The sequence below is a fragment of the Platichthys flesus genome, chromosome 20 (assembly GCF_949316205.1).
Source record: "Platichthys flesus chromosome 20, fPlaFle2.1, whole genome shotgun sequence".
Lineage (NCBI taxonomy): Eukaryota > Metazoa > Chordata > Actinopteri > Pleuronectiformes > Pleuronectidae > Platichthys > Platichthys flesus.
The window spans coordinates 1786399-1800205 of NC_084964.1; the positions used below are offsets into that span (position 1 = coordinate 1786399).

Consider the following 13807-nt stretch of genomic DNA (forward strand, 5'->3'; position numbering starts at 1 on the left):
TAATCTCATCATTATCTCAGACCTAGGTTGTTTTCATACAAGAGGGTTTTACTTGTCATGAAACATATTTCTTGCATTCTAACATTTCTATTGTGATGGGAAGTTATAAGGAAGAAGCCCGGCTAGCTCAGTTCGGTATAGCATGAGCCTCTTAATCTCAGGGTCGTGGTTTCGAGCCCCACGTTGGGCTATGGAGCTTTTGAGATTCAGAATTGATCACCACCATGCAGAGCAAAGTCTTAGCTTAAAAGACTCCTTATTAAAGGATACTTCAGAGCAAATACATTCCATAGAGTTCACACACACCAAGCAAACATCAACGGCTGATCAGAATGTTATATATATATTAAACCCATCAATTTGTCTAGATTATATAGCTAAACTAGAATGGAAAACTGCAAGAGATTGAATCCCTAACCAATGACAAGCGTGTGTTTGATCTTCTTGCGAAAGAATTGGACAACATGGTTCAGGGTGTTTTTGTTCACGGAACTTGTGCTGAAAACATTAAAGGTAAAACTTGTTCTGTAATCTCATCATTATCTCAGACCTAGGTTGTTTTCATACAAGAGGGTTTTACTTCTCATGAAACATATTTCTTGCATTCTAACATTTCTATTGTGATGTGAAGTTATAAGGAAGATGCCAGGCTAGCTCAGTTAGGTAGAGCATGAGACTCTTAATCTCAGGGTCGTGGTTTCGAGCCCCACGTTGGGCTATGGAGCTTTTGAGATTCAGAATTGATCACCAGCATGCAGAGCAAAGTCTTAGCTTAAAAGACTCCTTATTAAAGGATACTTCAGAGCAAATACATTCCATAGAGTTCACACACACCAAGCAAACATCAACGTCTGATCAGTAAATTATATATATATTGAACCCATCAATTTGTCTAGATTATCTAGCTTAACTAGAATGGAAAACTGCAAGAGATTGAATCCCTAACCAATGACAAGCGTTGGTTTGATCTTCTTGCGAAATAATTGGAAAACATGGTTCAGGTTGTTTTTGTTCACGGAACTTGTGCTCAAAAACATTAAAGGTAAAATGTATTCTGTAAACTGCTCATTACCTCAGACCTAGGTTGTTTTCATACAAGAGGGTTTTACTTCTCATGAAACATATTTCTTGCATTCTAACATTTCTATTGTGATGGGAAGTTATAAGGAAGAAGCCCGGCTAGCTCAGTTCGGTAGAGCATGAGACTCTTAATCTCAGGGTTGTGGGTTCGAGCCCCACGTTGGGCTATGGAGCTTTTGACATTCGGAATTGAGCACCAGCATGCAGATCAAAGTCTTAGCTTAAAAGACTCCATATTAAAGGATACTTCATAGCAAATACATTCCATAGAGTTCACACACACCAAGCAAACATCAACGGCCGATCAGAATATTATATATACATTGAACCCATCAATTTGTCTAGATTATCTAGCCTAACTAGAATGGAAAACTGCAAGAGATTGAATCCCTAACCATTGACAAGCGTTGGTTTGATCTTCTTGCGAAATAATTGGACAACATGGTTCAGGTTGTTTTTGTTCACGTAACTTGTGCTCAAAAATATTAAAGGTAAAATTTATTCTGTAAACTGATCATTAACTCAGACCTAGGTTGTTTTCATACAAGAGGGTTTTACTTCTCATGAAACATATTTCTTGCATTCTAACATTTCTATTATGATGGGAAGTTATTTGGAAGAAGCGCCAGCTCAGTTCGATAGAGCATGACACTCTTAATCTCAGGCTCGTGGGTTCGAGCCCCACGTTGGGCTATGGAGATTTTAAGGTTAGGAATTGAGCACCAGCATGCAGATGAAAGTCTTAGCTTAAAAGACTCCTTATTAAAGGATACTTCAGAGCAAATACATTCCATAGAGTTCACACACACCAAGCAAACATCAACGTCTGATCAGAAAATTATATATATATTGAACCCATCAATTTGTCTAGATTATCTAGCCTAACTAGAATGGAAAACTGCAAGAGATTGAATCCCTAACCAATGACAAGCGTTGGTTTGATCTTCTTGCGAAATAATTGGACAACATGGTTCAGGTTGTTTTTCTTCACGGAACTTGTGCTCAAAAACATTAAAGGTAAAATGTATTCTGTAATCTGATCATTATCTCAGACCTAGGTTGTTTTCATACAAGAAGGTTTTACTTCTCATGAAACATATTTCTTGCATTCTAACATTTCTATTGTGATGGGAAGTTATAAGGAAGAAGCCCGGCTAGCTCAGTTCGGGAGAGCATGATACTCATAATCTCAGGGTCGTGGTTTCGAGCCCCACGTTGGGCTATGGAGCTTTTGAGATTCGGAATTGAGCACCAGCAAGCAGATCAAAGTCTTAGCTTAAAAGACTCCTTATTAAAGGATACTACAGAGCAAATACATTCCATAGAGTTCACACACACCAAGCAAACATCAACGGCTGATCAGAATATGATATATATATTAAACCCATCAATTTGTCTAGATTATATAGCTAAACTAGAATGGAAAACTGCAAGAGATTGAATCCCTAACCAATGACAAGCGTTGGTTTGGTCTTCTTGCGAAAGAATTGGACAACATGGTTCAGGTTGTTTTTCTTCACGGAACTTGTGCTCAAAAACATTAAAGGTAAAATGTATTCTGTAATCTGATCATTATCTCAGATCTAGGTTGTTTTCATACAAGAGGGTTTTACTTCTCATGAAACATATTTCTTGCATTCTAACATTTATATTATGATGGGAAGTTATTTGGAAGAAGCGCCAGCTCAGTTTGATAGAGCATGACACTCTTAATCTCAGGGTTGTGGGTTCGAGCCCCAAGTTGGGCTACAGAGATATTAAGATTAGGAATTGAGCACCAGCATACAGATCAAAGTCTTAGCTTAAAAGACTCCTTATTAAAGGATACTTCAGAGCAAATACATTCCATAGAGTTCACACACACCAAGCAAACATCAACGGCTGATCAGAATATTATATATATATTAAACCCATCAATTTGTCTAGATTATATAGCTAAACTAGAATGGAAAACTGCAAGAGATTGAATCCCTAACCAATGACAAGCGTTGGTTTGGTCTTCTTGCGAAAGAATTGGACAACATGGTTCAGGGTGTTTTTGTTCACGGAACTTGTGCTGAAAACATTAAAGGTAAAACTTATTCTGTAATCTGATCATTATCTCAGACCTAGGTTGTTTTCATACAAGAGGGTTTTACTTCTCATGAAACATATTTCTTGCATTCTAACATTTCTATTGTGATGGGAAGTTATAAGGAAGATGCCAGGCTAGCTCAGTTCGGTAGAGCATGAGACTCTTAATCTCAGGGTCGCGGTTTCGAGCCCCACGTTGGGCTATGGAGCTTTTGAGATTCGGAATTGAGCACCAGCATGCAGATCAAAGTCTTAGCTTAAAAGACTCCTTATTAAAGGATACTACAGAGCAAATACATTCCATAGAGTTCACACACACCAAGCAAACATCAACGGCTGATCAGAATATTATATACATATTAAACCCATCAATTTGTCTAGATTATATAGCTAAACTAGAATGGAAAACTGCAAGAGATTGAATCCCTAACCAATGACAAGCGTTGGTTTGGTCTTCTTGCGAAAGAATTGGACAACATGGTTCAGGGTGTTTTTGTTCACGGAACTTGTGCTGAAAACATTAAAGGTAAAACTTATTCTGTAATCTCATCATTATCTCAGACCTAGGTTGTTTTCATACAAGAGGGTTTTACTTGTCATGAAACATATTTCTTGCATTCTAACATTTCTATTGTGATGGGAAGTTATAAGGAAGAAGCCCGGCTAGCTCAGTTCGGTATAGCATGAGCCTCTTAATCTCAGGGTCGTGGTTTCGAGCCCCACGTTGGGCTATGGAGCTTTTGAGATTCAGAATTGATCACCACCATGCAGAGCAAAGTCTTAGCTTAAAAGACTCCTTATTAAAGGATACTTCAGAGCAAATACATTCCATAGAGTTCACACACACCAAGCAAACATCAACGGCTGATCAGAATGTTATATATATATTAAACCCATCAATTTGTCTAGATTATATAGCTAAACTAGAATGGAAAACTGCAAGAGATTGAATCCCTAACCAATGACAAGCGTGTGTTTGATCTTCTTGCGAAAGAATTGGACAACATGGTTCAGGGTGTTTTTGTTCACGGAACTTGTGCTGAAAACATTAAAGGTAAAACTTATTCTGTAATCTCATCATTATCTCAGACCTAGGTTGTTTTCATACAAGAGGGTTTTACTTCTCATGAAACATATTTCTTGCATTCTAACATTTCTATTGTGATGGGAAGTTATAAGGAAGAAGCCCGGCTAGCTCAGTTCGGTAGAGCATGAGACTCTTAATCTCAGGGTCGTGGTTTCGAGCCCCACGTTGGGCTATGGAGCTTTTGAGATTCAGAATTGATCACCAGCATGCAGAGCAAAGTCTTAGCTTAAAAGACTCCTTATTAAAGGATACTTCAGAGCAAATACATTCCATAGAGTTCACACACACCAAGCAAACATCAACGGCTGATCAGAATGTTACATATATATTAAACCCATCAATTTGTCTAGATTATATAGCTAAACTAGAATGGAAAACTGCAAGAGATTGAATCCCTAACCAATAACAAGCGTGTGTTTGATCTTCTTGCGAAAGAATTGGACAACATGGTTCAGGGTGTTTTTGTTCACGGAACTTGTGCTGAAAACATTAAAGGTAAAACTTATTCTGAAATCTCATCATTATCTCAGACCTAGGTTGTTTTCATACAAGAGGGTTTTACTTCTCATGAAACAAATTTCTTGCATTCTAACATTTCTATTGTGATGGGAAGTTATAAGGAAGAAGCCCGGCTAGCTCAGTTCGGTAGAGCATGAGACTCTTAATCTCAGGGTCGTGGTTTCGAGCCCCACGTTGGGCTATGGAGCTTTTGAGATTCGGAATTGAGCACCAGCATGCAGATCGAAGTCTTAGCTTAAAAGACTCCTTATTAAAGGATACTTCAGAGCAAATACATTCCATAGAGTTCACACACACCAAGCAAACATCAACGGCTGATCAGAATATTATATATATATTAAACCCATCAATTTGTCTAGATTATATAGCTAAACTAGAATGGAAAACTGCAAGAGATTGAATCCCTAACCAATGACAAGCGTTGGTTTGGTCTTCTTGCGAAAGAATTGGACAACATGGTTCAGGGTGTTTTTGTTCACGGAACTTGTGCTCAAAAACATTAAAAGTAAAATGTATTCTGTAATCTGATTATTATCTCAGACCTAGGTTGTTTTCATACAAGAGGGTTTTACTTCTCATGAAACATATTTCTTGCATTCTAACATTTCTATTGTGATGTGAAGTTATAAGGAAGAAGCCCGGCTAGCTCAGTTCGGTAGAGCATGAGACTCTTAATCTCAGGGTCGTGGTTTCGAGCCCCACGTTGGGCTATGGAGCTTTTGAGATTCGGAATTGAGCACCAGCATGCAGAGCAAAGTCTTAGCTTAAAAGACTCCTTATTAAAGGATACTTCAGAGCAAATACATTCCATAGAGTTCACACACACCAAGCAAACATCAACGGCTGATCAGAATATTATATATATATTAAACCCATCAATTTGTCTAGATTATATAGCTAAACTAGAATGGAAAACTGCAAGAGATTGAATCCCTAACCAATGACAAGCGTTGGTTTGGTCATCTTGCGAAAGAATTGGACAACATGGTTCAGGGTGTTTTTGTTCACGGAACTTGTGCTGAAAACATTAAAGGTAAAACTTATTCTGTAATCTGATCATTATCTCAGACCTAGGTTGTTTTCATACAAGAGGGTTTTACTTCTCATGAAACATATTTCTTGCATTCTAACATTTCTATTGTGATGTGAAGTTATAAGGAAGAAGCCCGGCTAGCTCAGTTCGGTAGAGCATGAGACTCTTAATCTCAGGGTCGTGGTTTCGAGCCCCACGTTGGGCTATGGAGCTTTTCAGATTCAGAATTGAGCACCAGCATGCAGAGCAAAGTCTTAGCTTAAAAGACTCCTTATTAAAGGATACTTCAGAGCAAATACATTCCATAGAGTTCACACACACCAAGCAAACATCAACGGCTGATCAGAATATTATATATATATTAAACCCATCAATTTGTCTAGATTATATAGCTAAACTAGAATGGAAAACTGCAAGAGATTGAATCCCTAACCAATGACAAGCGTTGGTTTGGTCATCTTGCGAAAGAATTGGACAACATGGTTCAGGGTGTTTTTGTTCACGGAACTTGTGCTGAAAACATTAAAGGTAAAACTTATTCTGTAATCTGATCATTATCTCAGACCTAGGTTGTTTTCATACAAGAGGGTTTTACTTCTCATGAAACATATTTCTTGCATTCTAACATTTCTATTGTGATGGGAAGTTATAAGGAAGATGCCAGGCTAGCTCAGTTCGGTAGAGCATGAGCCTCTTAATCTCAGGGTCGTGGTTTCGAGCCCCACGTTGGGCTATGGAGCTTTTGAGATTCGGAAGTGAGCACCAGCAAGCAGATCAAAGTCTTAGCTTAAAAGACTCCTTATTAAAGGATACTACAGAGCAAATACATTCCATAGAGTTCACACACACCAAGCAAACATCAACGGCTGATCAGAATATTATATATATATTAAACCCATCAATTTGTCTAGATTATATAGCTAAACTAGAATGGAAAACTGCAAGAGATTGAATCCCTAACCAATGTCAAGCGTGTGTTTGATCTTCTTGCGAAAGAATTGGACAACATGGTTCAGGCGTTTTTTGTTCACGGAACTTGTGCTCAAAAATATTAAAGGTAAAACTTATTCGGTAATCTCATCATTATCTCAGACCTAGGTTGTTTTCATACAAGAGGGTTTTACTTCTCATGAAACATATTTCTTGCATTCTAACATTTCTATTGTGATGGGAAGTTATTTGGAAGAAGCGCCAGCTCAGTTTGGTAGAGCATGAGACTCTTAATCACAGGGTCGTGGGTTCGAGCCCCACGTTGGGCTATGGAGATTTTAAGGTTAGGAATTGAGCACCAGCATGCAGATCAAAGTCTTAGCTTAAAATACTCCTTATTAAAGGATACTTCAGAGCAAATACATTCCATAGAGTTCACACACACCAAGCAAACATCAACGTCTGATCAGAAAATTATATATATACTGAACCCATCAATTTGTCTAGATTATCTAGCTTAACTAGAATGGAAAACTGCAAGAGATTGAATCCCTAACCAATGACAAGCGTTGGTTTGATCTTCTTGCGAAATAATTGGACAACATGGTTCAGGTTGTTTTTGTTCACGGAACTTGTGCTCAAAAACATTAAAGGTAAAACTTATTCTTTAATCTGATCATTATCTCAGACCTAGGTTGTTTTCATACAAGAGCGTTTTACTTGTCATGAAACATATTTCTTGCATTCTAACATTTCTATTGTGATGTGAAGCTATAAGGAAGAAGCCCGGCTAGCTCAGTTCGGTAGAGCATGAGACTCTTAATCTCAGGGTCGTGGTTTCGAGCCCCACGTTGGGCTATGGAGCTTTTGAGATTCGGAATTGAGCACCAGTATGCAGAGCAAAGTCTTAACTTAAAAGACTCCTTATTAAAGGATACTTCAGAGCAAATACATTCCATAGAGTTCACACACACCAAGCAAACATCAACGGCTGATCAGAATATTATATATATATTAAACCCATCAATTTGTCTAGATTATATAGCTAAACTAGAATGGAAAACTGCAAGAGATTGAATCCCTAACCAATGACAAGCGTGAGTTTGATCTTCTTGCGAAATAATTGGACAACATGGTTCAGGTTGTTTTTGTTCACGGAACTTGTGCTCAAAAACATTAAAGGTAAAATGTATTCTGTAAACTGATCATTACCTCAGACCTAGGTTGTTTTCATACAAGAGGGTTTTACTTCTCATGAAACATATTTCTTGCATTCTAACATTTCTATTGTGATGGGAAGTTATAAGGAAGAAGCCCCGCTAGCTCAGTTCGGTAGAGCATGAGACTCTTAATCTCAGGGTCGTGGGTTCGAGCCCCACGTTGGGCTATGGAGATTTTAAGGTTAGGAATTGAGCACCAGCATGCAGATCAAAGTCTTAGCTTAAAATACTCCTTATTAAAGGATACTTCAGAGCAAATACATTCCATAGAGTTCACACACACCAAGCAAACATCAACGTCTGATCAGAAAATTATATATATACTGAACCCATCAATTTGTCTAGATTATCTAGTTTAACTAGAATAGAAAACTGCAAGAGATTGAATCCCTAACCATTGACAAGCGTTGGTTTGGTCTTCTTGCGAAAGAATTGGACAACATGGTTCAGGGTGTTTTTGTTCACGGAACTTGTGCTGAAAACATTAAAGGTAAAACTTATTCTGTAATCTGATCATTATCTCAGACCTATGTTGTTTTCATACAAGAGGGTTTTACTGGTCATGAAACATATTTCTTGCATTCTAACATTTCTATTGTGATGGGAAGTTATTTGGAAGAAGCGCCAGCTCAGTTCGGTAGAGCATGACACTTTTAATCTCAGGGTCGTAGTTTCGAGCCCCACGTTGGGCTATGGAGCTTTTGAGATTCGGAATTGAGCACCAGCATGCAGATCAAAGTCTTACCTTAAAAGACTCCTTATTAAAGGATACTACAGAGCAAATACATTCCATAGAGTTCACACACACCAAGCAAACATCAACGGCTGATCAATTATATATATATTAAACCCATCAATTTGTCTAGATTTTATAGCTAAACTAGAATGGAAAACTGCAAGAGATTGAATCCCTAACCAATGACAAGCGTGTGTTTGATCTTCTTGCGAAAGAATTGGACAACATGGTTCAGGCGGTTTTTGTTCACGGAACTTGTGCTCAAAAATATTAAAGGTAAAACTTATTCGGTAATCTCATCATTATCTCAGACCTAGGTTGTTTTCATACAAGAGGGTTTTACTTCTCATGAAACATATTTCTTGCATTCTACCATTTCTGTTATGATGGGAAGTTATTTGGAAGAAGCGCCAGCTCAGTTCGATAGAGCATGACACTCTTAATCTCAGGGTCGTGGTTTCGAGCCCCACGTTGGGCTATGGAGCTTCTGCGATTCGGAATTGAGCACCAGCATGCAGATCAAAGTCTTAGCTTAAAAGACTCCTTATTAAAGGATACTTCAGAGCAAATACATTCCATAGAGTTCACACACACCAAGCAAACATCAACGTCTGATCAGAAAATTATATATATACTGAACCCATCAATTTGTCTAGATTATCTAGTTTAACTAGAATAGAAAACTGCAAGAGATTGAATCCCTAACCAATGACAAGCGTTGGTTTGATCTTCTTGCGAAATAATTGGACAACATGGTTCAGGTTGTTTTTGTTCACGGAACTTGTGCTCAAAAACATTAAAGGTAAAACTTATTCTGTAATCTGATCATTATCTCAGACCTAGGTTGTTTTCATACAAGAGCGTTTTACTTGTCATGAAACATATTTCTTGCATTCTAACATTTCTATTGTGATGTGAAGCTATAAGGAAGAAGCCCGGCTAGCTCAGTTCGGTAGAGCATGAGACTCTTAATCTCAGGGTCGTGGTTTCGAGCCCCACGTTGGGCTATGGAGCTTTTGCGATTCGGAATTGAGCACCAGCATGCAGATCAAAGTCTTAGCTTAAAAGACTCCTTATTAAAGGATACTTCAGAGCAAATACATTCCATAGAGTTCACACACACCAAGCAAACATCAACGGCTGATCAGAATATTATATATATATTAAACCCATCAATTTGTCTAGATTATATAGCTAAACTAGAATGGAAAACTGCAAGAGATTGAATCCCTAACCAATGACAAGCGTGTGTTTGATCTTCTTCGAAAGAATTGGACAACATGGTTCAGGGTGTTTTTGTTCACGGAACTTGTGCTGAAAACATTAAAGGTAAAACTTATTCTGTAATCTCATCATTATCTCAGACCTAGGTTGTTTTCATACAAGAAGGTTTTACTTCTCATGAAACATATTTCTTGCATTCTAACATTTCTATTGTGATGGGAAGTTATTTGGAAGAAGCGCCAGCTCAGTTCGGTAGAGCATGACACTTTTAATCTCAGGGTCGTGGTTTCGAGCCCCACGTTGGGCTATGGAGCTTTTGAGATTCGGAATTGAGCACCAGCATGCAGATCAAAGTCTTACCTTAAAAGACTCCTTATTAAAGGATACTACAGAGCAAATACATTCCATAGAGTTCACACACACCAAGCAAACATCAACGGCTGATCAATTATATATATATTAAACCCATCAATTTGTCTAGATTTTATAGCTAAACTAGAATGGAAAACTGCAAGAGATTGAATCCCTAACCAATGACAAGCGTGTGTTTGATCTTCTTGCGAAAGAATTGGACAACATGGTTCAGGCGGTTTTTGTTCACGGAACTTGTGCTCAAAAATATTAAAGGTAAAACTTATTCGGTAATCTCCTCATTATCTCAGACCTAGGTTGTTTTCATACAAGAGGGTTTTACTTCTCATGAAACATATTTCTTGCATTCTACCATTTCTGTTATGATGGGAAGTTATTTGGAAGAAGCGCCAGCTCAGTTCGATAGAGCAAGACAGTCTTAATCTCAGGGTCGTGGGTTCGAGACCCATGTTGGGCTACAGAGATTTTAAGGTTAGGAATTGAGAACCAGCATGCAGATGAAAGTCTTAGCTTAAAAGATTCCTTATTAAAGGATACTTCAGAGCAAATACATTCCATAGAGTTCACACACACCAAGCAAACATCAACGTCTGATCAGAAATATATATATATACTGAACCCATCAATTTGTCTAGATTATCTAGTTTAACTAGAATGGAAAACTGCAAGAGATTGAATCCCTAACCAATGACAAGTGTTGGTTTGGTCTTCTTGCGAAAGAATTGGACAACATGGTTCAGGGTGTTTTTGTTCACGGAACTTGTGCTGAAAACATTAAAGGTAAAACTTATTCTGTAATCTGATCATTATCTCAGAGCTAGGTTGTTTTCATACAAGAGGGTTTTACTTGTCATGAAACACATTTCTTGCATTCTAACATTTCTATTGTGATGGGAAGTTATAAGGAAGAAGCCCGGCTAGCTCAGTTCGGTAGAGCTTGAGACTCTTAATCTCAGGGTCATGGGTTCGAGCCCCACGTTGGGCTATGGAGATTTTAAGGTTAGGAATTGAGCACCAGATCAAAGTCTTATTTTAAAATACTCCTTATTAAAGGATACTTCAGAGCAAATACATTCCATAGAGTTCACACACACCAAGCAAACATCAACGCCTGATCAGAAAATTATATATATATTGAACCCATCAATTTGTCTAGATTATCTAGCTTAACTAGAATGGAAAACTGCAAGAGATTGAATCCCTAACCAATGACAAGCGTGTGTTTGATCTTCTTGCGAAAGGATTGGACAACATGGTTCAGGCGGTTTTTGTTTACGTAACTTGTGCTCAAAAATATTAAAGGTAAAACTTATTCGGTAATCTCATCATTATCTCAGACCTAGGCTGTTTTCATACAAGAGGGTTTTACTTCTCATGAAACATATTTCTTGCATTCTAACATTTCTATTATGATGGGAAAATATTTGGGAAAAGCGCCAGCTCAGTTCGATAGAGCATGACACTCTTAATCTCAGGGTCGTGGGTCGAGCCCCACGTTGGGCTATGGAGATTTTAAGGTTAGGAATTGAGCACCAGCATGCAGATGAAAGTCTTAGCTTAAAAGACTCCTTATTAAAGGATACTTCAGAGCAAATACATTCCATAGAGTTCACACACACCAAGCAAACATCAACGTCTGATCAGTAAATTATATATATATTGAACCCATCAATTTGTCTAGATTATCTAGCCTAACTAGAATGGAAAACTGCAAGAGATTGAATCCCTAACCATTGACAAGCGTTGGTTTGATCTTCTTGCGAAATAATTGGACAACATGGTTCAGGTTGTTTTTGTTCACGGAACTTGTGCTCAAAAACATTAAAGGTAAAATGTATTCTGTAAACTGATCATTACCTCAGACCTAGGTTGTTTTCATACAAGAGAGTTTTACTTCTCATGAAACATATTTCTTGCATTCTAACATTTCTATTGTGATGGGAAGTTATAAGGAAGAAGCCCCGCTAGCTCAGTTCGGTAGAGCATGAGACTCTTAATCTCAGGGTCGTGGGTTCGAGCCCCACGTTGGGCTATGGAGATTTTAAGGTTAGGAATTGAGCACCAGCATGCAGATCAAAGTCTTAGCTTAAAATACTCCTTATTAAAGGATACTTCAGAGCAATTACATTCCATAGAGTTCACACACACCAAGCAAACATCAACGTCTGATCAAAAAATTATATATATACTGAACCCATCAATTTGTCTAGATTATCTAGTTTAACTAGAATGGAAAACTGCAAGAGATTGAATCCCTAACCATTGACAAGCGTTGGTTTGGTCTTCTTGCGAAAGAATTGGACAACATGGTTCAGGGTGTTTTTGTTCACGGAACTTGTGCTGAAAACATTAAAGGTAAAACTTATTCTGTAATCTCATCATTATCTCAGACCTAGGTTGTTTTCATACAAGAAGGTTTTACTTCTCATGAAACATATTTCTTGCATTCTAACATTTCTATTGTGATGGGAAGTTATTTGGAAGAAGCGCCAGCTCAGTTCGGTAGAGCATGACACTTTTAATCTCAGGGTCGTGGTTTCGAGCCCCACGTTGGGCTATGGAGCTTTTGAGATTCAGAATTGAGCACCAGCATGCAGATCAAAGTCTTACCTTAAAAGACTCCTTATTAAAGGATACTACAGAGCAAATACATTCCATAGAGTTCACACACACCAAGCAAACATCAACGGCTGATCAATTATATATATATTAAACCCATCAATTTGTCTAGATTTTATAGCTAAACTAGAATGGAAAACTGCAAGAGATTGAATCCCTAACCAATGACAAGCGTGTGTTTGATCTTCTTGCGAAAGAATTGGACAACATGGTTCAGGCGGTTTTTGTTCACGGAACTTGTGCTCAAAAATATTAAAGGTAAAACTTATTCGGTAATCTCCTCATTATCTCAGACCTAGGTTGTTTTCATACAAGAGGGTTTTACTTCTCATGAAACATATTTCTTGCATTCTACCATTTCTGTTATGATGGGAAGTTATTTGGAAGAAGCGCCAGCTCAGTTCGATAGAGCAAGACAGTCTTAATCTCAGGGTCGTGGGTTCGAGACCCATGTTGGGCTACAGAGATTTTAAGGTTAGGAATTGAGAACCAGCATGCAGATGAAAGTCTTAGCTTAAAAGATTCCTTATTAAAGGATACTTCAGAGCAAATACATTCCATAGAGTTCACACACACCAAGCAAACATCAACGTCTGATCAGAAATATATATATATACTGAACCCATCAATTTGTCTAGATTATCTAGCTTAACTAGAATGGAAAACTGCAAGAGATTGAATCCCTAACCAATGACAAGTGTTGGTTTGGTCTTCTTGCGAAAGAATTGGACAACATGGTTCAGGGTGTTTTTGTTCACGGAACTTGTGCTGAAAACATTAAAGGTAAAACTTATTCTGTAATCTGATCATTATCTCAGACCTAGGTTGTTTTCATACAAGAGGGTTTTACTTGTCATGAAACACATTTCTTGCATTCTAACATTTCTATTGTGATGGGAATTTATAAGGAAGAA

At 37.9% G+C, this 13807-nt stretch overlaps 1 non-coding gene across 1 annotated transcript; it reads left to right on the forward strand.

Annotated features, from left to right (window-relative positions):
• Nucleotides 1-1173: 1173 nt before the first annotated feature.
• Nucleotides 1174-1247, forward strand: trnak-cuu (transfer RNA lysine (anticodon CUU)). The gene has a single exon. It is a non-coding gene; the product is annotated as a tRNA-Lys (tRNA).
• Nucleotides 1248-13807: the final 12560 nt, after the last annotated feature.